The sequence below is a fragment of the Schistocerca piceifrons genome, chromosome 4 (genome assembly GCF_021461385.2).
Source record: "Schistocerca piceifrons isolate TAMUIC-IGC-003096 chromosome 4, iqSchPice1.1, whole genome shotgun sequence".
NCBI lineage: Eukaryota > Metazoa > Arthropoda > Insecta > Orthoptera > Acrididae > Schistocerca > Schistocerca piceifrons.
Genome location: NC_060141.1, coordinates 77,691,522 through 77,697,521, shown reverse-complemented (window position 1 = coordinate 77,697,521; position 6,000 = coordinate 77,691,522). Strand labels below are relative to the sequence as shown.

At 37.0% G+C, this 6,000-nt stretch overlaps 1 protein-coding gene across 2 annotated transcripts in view; it reads left to right on the top strand.

The window, feature by feature from the left end:
- The first annotated feature begins 2,515 nt into the window (after nt 1-2,515).
- LOC124796408 (serine/threonine-protein kinase VRK1-like) overlaps nt 2,516-6,000 on the top strand; it is an 87,360-nt gene continuing 83,875 nt past the window's right edge. The window contains exon 1 of one of the 2 annotated variants that reach the window (XM_047260585.1): nt 2,516-2,626. The gene's annotated coding sequence lies outside the window, so the exon portion shown is untranslated. Of the gene's footprint in view, nt 2,627-2,984; nt 3,014-6,000 lie in introns of those variants that run through there. The other variant, XM_047260586.1, reaches the window with a different exon arrangement.

The window sequence follows — 6,000 nt, the reverse complement described above, 5'->3', positions numbered from 1 at the left end:
AGTGGCTGGCATTATCAAATCTTTACCCTCCATTGCTGATATGAGGGTGAGTCAATCAAAAAGACGCTAACGCCAGAACACCACATGTCGTTTTAAATTTCGCCCATAGACAGTGGCAGTTAAGTGCAAGGTAACCAATACACAGCAATCCGCAGCCAATCGTTAATGACCTACAGTCAGACCAACATGGCAGGTGTGCTATGAGTGTGTACACGACTTGTACAATGCGATGTTTGTGAGCCAAGGGACTGTCTGCAGAGCACGTCCATAATGAAATTCGTCCCGTTTATTGGTAGAACTGTATTTCATGGAAATTTGTGTTCAATTGGATATAAGAATTGAGCAAAGGATAAGCAAAGGTCATAAGGAATGATCATCCTGGCCGCCTTGGATATCCAGTGATTACACGTTGTTTCCCCATATAGGGGTATTTCGCTACCCCAGACACGTCGGTCTTGTGATTTGCAACGTTTTAAAGAACAAAATAAAATTGTTAGGTGCAGAAAAATGACACATTAGATACGAACACAGACACCAGAATTCTGTGGTGCAGGCTTCTAATGCCTTTTAGAATGATAGGATATTTGTTTAAGTTTGCAAGGGCAGTATGTTTGAAAGGAAAATAAATATCAGGCTTGTAAATGCGACTCCGATATCTCAATCAAAGTTTGCGACTTACTTATTGACTCACCCTCATACCTGGCCTGCCAACATCAGAAGGCTTTTACGTGGTCATTACCACTGTGGTCTTTGCTACCTGCAAAGAGTGTTTGCTGCAGCATGGGAATCCAGTATCCATTAACCTTGAGGCTTTGCGCTTTCTTGTTAAGGTTATTATCGTGTTTGTGGATTTCTATTGCTTCCGTGAAGAATGTGGGCAAGATAGCTTTCCTCCACAGCAAAAACTTTCGTATGGACAATTTTATTATGTGGTCGGTCTCACATGATACATGCTCTGCCACTGCTCATTTCTCCACCTATCCCAACCTGCAGTGCCTCTTATATTCAGAAATACTGGTGTTGATTGCTTTTCCAATCATTTCAAGATAGATTTTTCCACAAGTGCAGAATATACATTATATTCTCGATGTTGTAAGTGGGTCCCTTTTGTCCTCTGCCAATTTGAGACACCTATTGATCTTATTTGTCGATTTATAAATGGTCTTTAAGCCTTGCTCGCCATGGAAATGTGTGGCAGAAAGTCTGAACCCGACACTGCTTCTGTGCATCATTTAGACGAATATTAGATTTCGTAACAGTTCTTATGCAACTGGTGGAGTACCCATTGCTGATCAGAACGCTTTCCACGTGTTGCATCTCGAGTCTGAGTCGTTGCATCTCACATATTCCTTTTGCATGCGTTATGAACATACTGATCATCCCTGTTCTCTCTCACAGGTGGTGATTTTACAGTTTGCACAGTGTGAAACGTCAGAAAAATCGTAAGCAAACGTCACCCAAAGCACCTGACATTGAGGCCAACTGGTAATTTGTCAAAAAGTGGCCATGAAGGCCTTAACAATTTTGTGCCTCACAATTGTCAGACAGTACATTTTGTTCAAAGACTTCTACGTTGTCGGAGAACGAAGGGCCCTCTGAAAATACAACGCAATACAAAATAACATTTTGACAAACAAATTATCGTTTTAAAATCATTACTGCAGAGCAACAAATTATAATAATCACAGTATCTGCGACATCATGTGTCACCCAGCTCTTTGTATTAGATGGCAGATATGTTAGCGTACCTTAAATTGCGTTAGAACTTTATTATCTCACATACGAGATTTATTTTCTATGTACCAACCAAGCACCACCAGTCTTCATCCGCTACTACATTTGCTAGGCATAATATTGCGTTGTTTCTTTGTAAGAGCGTCACACTTCTGCCTTAACTGTTACACCAATCTGCATGCAGCTATTTGGAAATTGAAAAACTGACATTGTTGTTCTAATCATTTTCCTAAACACATATCTCTTACTGACCAAACAATACAAATCTGAATCTTAATTGAACTGACTATAAGATAAGGATATCGTGCTACCTTGACACTTTGTTTTCAAGCTGGTAAACTGTTTGCCACTAACATTTTCATTAAATGTACCAATATCAACTCTGTTTTCCATAAATTTCTTGAAGACCATAACGATGACCACTAGAGTCAGTATCCAAAAGATCGTAGTTCTGACATTTTCAACTTTTCGCACACATGTTTACAACCGACGTTGCCTCAGCTGAGACCGAAATCAACTGAATATCGTAACTTTCGCGCGCAAAAATAACCCACAAGTTCGATTTGCGTTACCAACTTGACCGCATAACTAGCTGGTGAATAAACTGCCATCGTACAGTGCACACCCATGTTACACTGTAGTTAGCGTATTTCTCGATCGTGCTTTATCACAGCTTTATCTCTCAATAGTACGAAAGACCGTGTAATATAAAAATAAAAGTAATAACTTCTACAATCGATAGTTAGTCATCGAATGAGACTGTCGGACAGTGATTGAGTAAACGACATCTTTGGCAAAATCAAGGTCATTAAATATGGCTGTGTGTTTTATGGTAGAATTTTAATCAATGCTGTATTTAAATTTTAAGTGTAGTAATGCTGTCAGTGTTCCGGTAAGAAAAAGATATATTTGTTTTCAAATAAGATTATTTTAATAGTACCTATATTTTACTGTGATCATGTTTGATTTGCGTTTGTTGGTGTTGACAGTCGAAGTGTCAAAACGATTTTGGAATTTATACCTAAGTATTTCGTGTCAGCATTTACAGTTTGTTCTTTTAAAGACTTGCAACTTCAAGTAGGCTGGTTATATTATATCCAAATTATCGAAAATGTCACGTAGATCAAGGAGAAAGTTACTGCCATTTTGTCATTCCACTGTGGCTGCTTTCGCTATCCTGCGCAGGCGGTGTATGGAACTGTTGAATAAATTGATTTCATTAGTGCCTGCTTGTTGCTTGCGTCGTGTAAATAGTTTGAATGTCTAGTGCCCCATAAATGTACGCAATTTTCAATCTGTATTTACTAAACTACAGTAAACGTATAGGTATAAATTACTTTGCAGTATTGAATCGTTCCATAAATTTTACGGCACCGACGCTTGTATTTAGTGAACTTCAGAAAACATTTGGGAGTAGTGAATCGTAGAAACAAGCTAATTTGTAAGCTACTGTTTCAACAGTTTTTTTTTTTTTTTGTATGCGTGAAAAACAGACCTGCTTTGAAGTGTTGTTAGTGTTAATAGGCAGAAAATAAAAAAAATAGTGTCAGTTCTGTATTGCTGTTTTTTTTTCTTTGTTAATAAAGGCGTACTGCTAAAGTTTTTAATGATCGATTATGCACGTTTATTTCGTACGATATAGTTTGGGGTTTACATAAAGCAGTATTTTGCCATTGGATAGTTGAACAAAACTCGCCATAAGTGGTATTAGTTTGGCCAGCACTACATACCCATAAAAAACAAATTGAAAACAACCACAGAAATAGAAATACTGGAGAAAAAGTGCCGGATCACTCTTAGGGATGTGACCCTTTATGAATAGCACTGACTCTATTGACTGACATGAATTTTAAAAAGCAACCTTGTGACAACCTAAGCTTTTTCATTAGAGAGGAAGAAACGAAAAATAGTGGACTACCGGTTGTGTGTGCCCGGGGCCAAAAATGGAGCACAGTAATGCAGTTTTGTCACAGAATAAGTATTAGAAATGAATATGGACAGTATCTGAGTACTAAGAAGAGATTAGCTTTCAAGTGACCGAAAGTTGACTTCAGCCAAAACTGCTTTTGATGTCACTCTATAATCATGTGTTTGTTGTATGAGCTAACCAGTTTACTTTATTAGCAAGAAGGCAGTGCCATCTAATGGAATAGTTGAAATAACATTATCAGCTCTTTCATGAAATTTCTGATGTAAGGCATTAGTATGAAAGTGACCACATATGCTACAGACTTAACCATATAATGTTGCAGTTAGGATAAAAATACATAAACCCAGGAACATATGAGTGCTTGTTAGGCTCTATATAGAATTGTGTATGCAGTTGTTTTGCAGGGCTGGAGCCGCTTTTGAGATTTTGCCAGTTTTTTAACTGACAAATGAGGAATAACATTTTTATGTACCTCTGGGTGGTGGTAAATGTGCACCAACCAGCTGCAGGTCACTTTCATTTAATTGGTTTTAGAAATTTTGGAAAGTGAGGATTGTGTAATAATGCAATCTTGTTGCTCCAGGAAATTTTATTTGACGAAGTGGTGCCTGATTTTGTAGATCAATATCACTAAGTGACTAACCTAGGACAAATTAACCCAAGTCCATTTGTAGGTCGCCACTTACAGCTTCCAGGGGCAGCAGTAATTTGACTTCCAATTTGCATATATTTATTGACTGAATTTAAAAATTTAAATTGCTGTTGTATTCTAATCATGAAGAGGTATAATGTTATGTTAAAAGTTTAACTCAAAAAGACAAGTATGTATTACAGATAGAAACTGTGTATCTCTCTGGTTGCTGGTGTCTGAGAGGCACTAGAATCTAGATTCAGGCACCCTGTCCAGAAAGAAGTGAAAATAGTAGAAGCCCCTTTCAAAATGATACAAATATACAGAAAAGCAAGGTTGTTTTATTTCATCAAATTATTGTAGGATTGAGTAATAAGGCAGAAGAGCTTCTTATCCGTTTGGAAAATATAGATAGCTCTGAAAAGATGACATCCTTTGCCTGTCTGAACACAACGTAACCCCAAGTTTAGATAAGTTACATATAAAAGATTACACTGTAGCATATTACTCATGCACAACTAACATGGGAAAAGGATTTAAGACAGAGCAGATCACTGTTAATTGTAAATGTATATATATTCCAACTGAGAAATTCTGAACTGTTTGAGAAATCTGGGTTCTTAATTGCACTATTTGTCAGACAGCAGCAAGCTGTTAAGTCTTTGGTGACTTCAATGTAAATATTCTAAAGGATTGTGATAGCAAAAATGATATGGAAACCTTAACGTGGATCCTACAGTTTGATCTCATTAGTTAACTTTCCAAACAGTTTGATAAATACAGTAGGACCCTAATTGACAATATTTCCATTTGATGAAGCTCAGTGTGAGAAAATAACTGTTCACCCAGTAACAAAAGCTCTCTCAGTTCATGATGCACAGTCAGGATAAATAACAGAGTGCCTTATGTCCTGAGCAAATCACAATTCGGGGTCCAGAAGGGTTGCTCTACTGAGAATGCAATTTACATGTTCACTAGCCAGATTTTTCAAGCATTAAATAATAAAATAGGCTGGCTTGGTGTTTTCTGTGACGTATCTAAGGCATTTGAATGTGACGTGCAGTATTCTCCTAGGTAAATTGAAGTTTTATGGGATTGATGGTATAATCAACCAATGGATAATGTCATATCTGACCAAAAGAATGCAGGAAGTTGTACTTAGTAAATTAACCAATCTAGTCTGGGGACATTATTCTAACTGGGGAGCAATCATGTAAGGGGTTCTCCAAAGCTTAATCTTTGGTCAACTGTTGCTCCTCATATATGTAAAAGATCTTCTGTGTAATATACAAGAAGCAGAATTAAGTTCTTTTTGCAGGTGACACTACTATTGATCAATCCAAATATACATACAGAAACAGAAGAGATAGTAAACAAAATTCGTAAAGGTATAATCGATTGGTTTTCTACGAGTGGTCTCTCACTCTATTTTCAAAGGAGACAACATATTCATTTCTGCACATCTAGGGGTACTAGACCAGTGATAAGGGTAACACACAGTGAGGAAATAATATGGTGGAAACTTCAAAATTCTTGTGTTCATATTGATTAGAATTTAAATTAGAAGCAGCACTTTTTGGAACTGCTAAAACAACTTAGTTCAGCCACATTTGCACTTACAATCATTGCAAATCTTGAGAAGAGACAAATCAATAAGTTGACATGATTTGCTTATTTTCATTCAATAATGTCATATGGAATAATG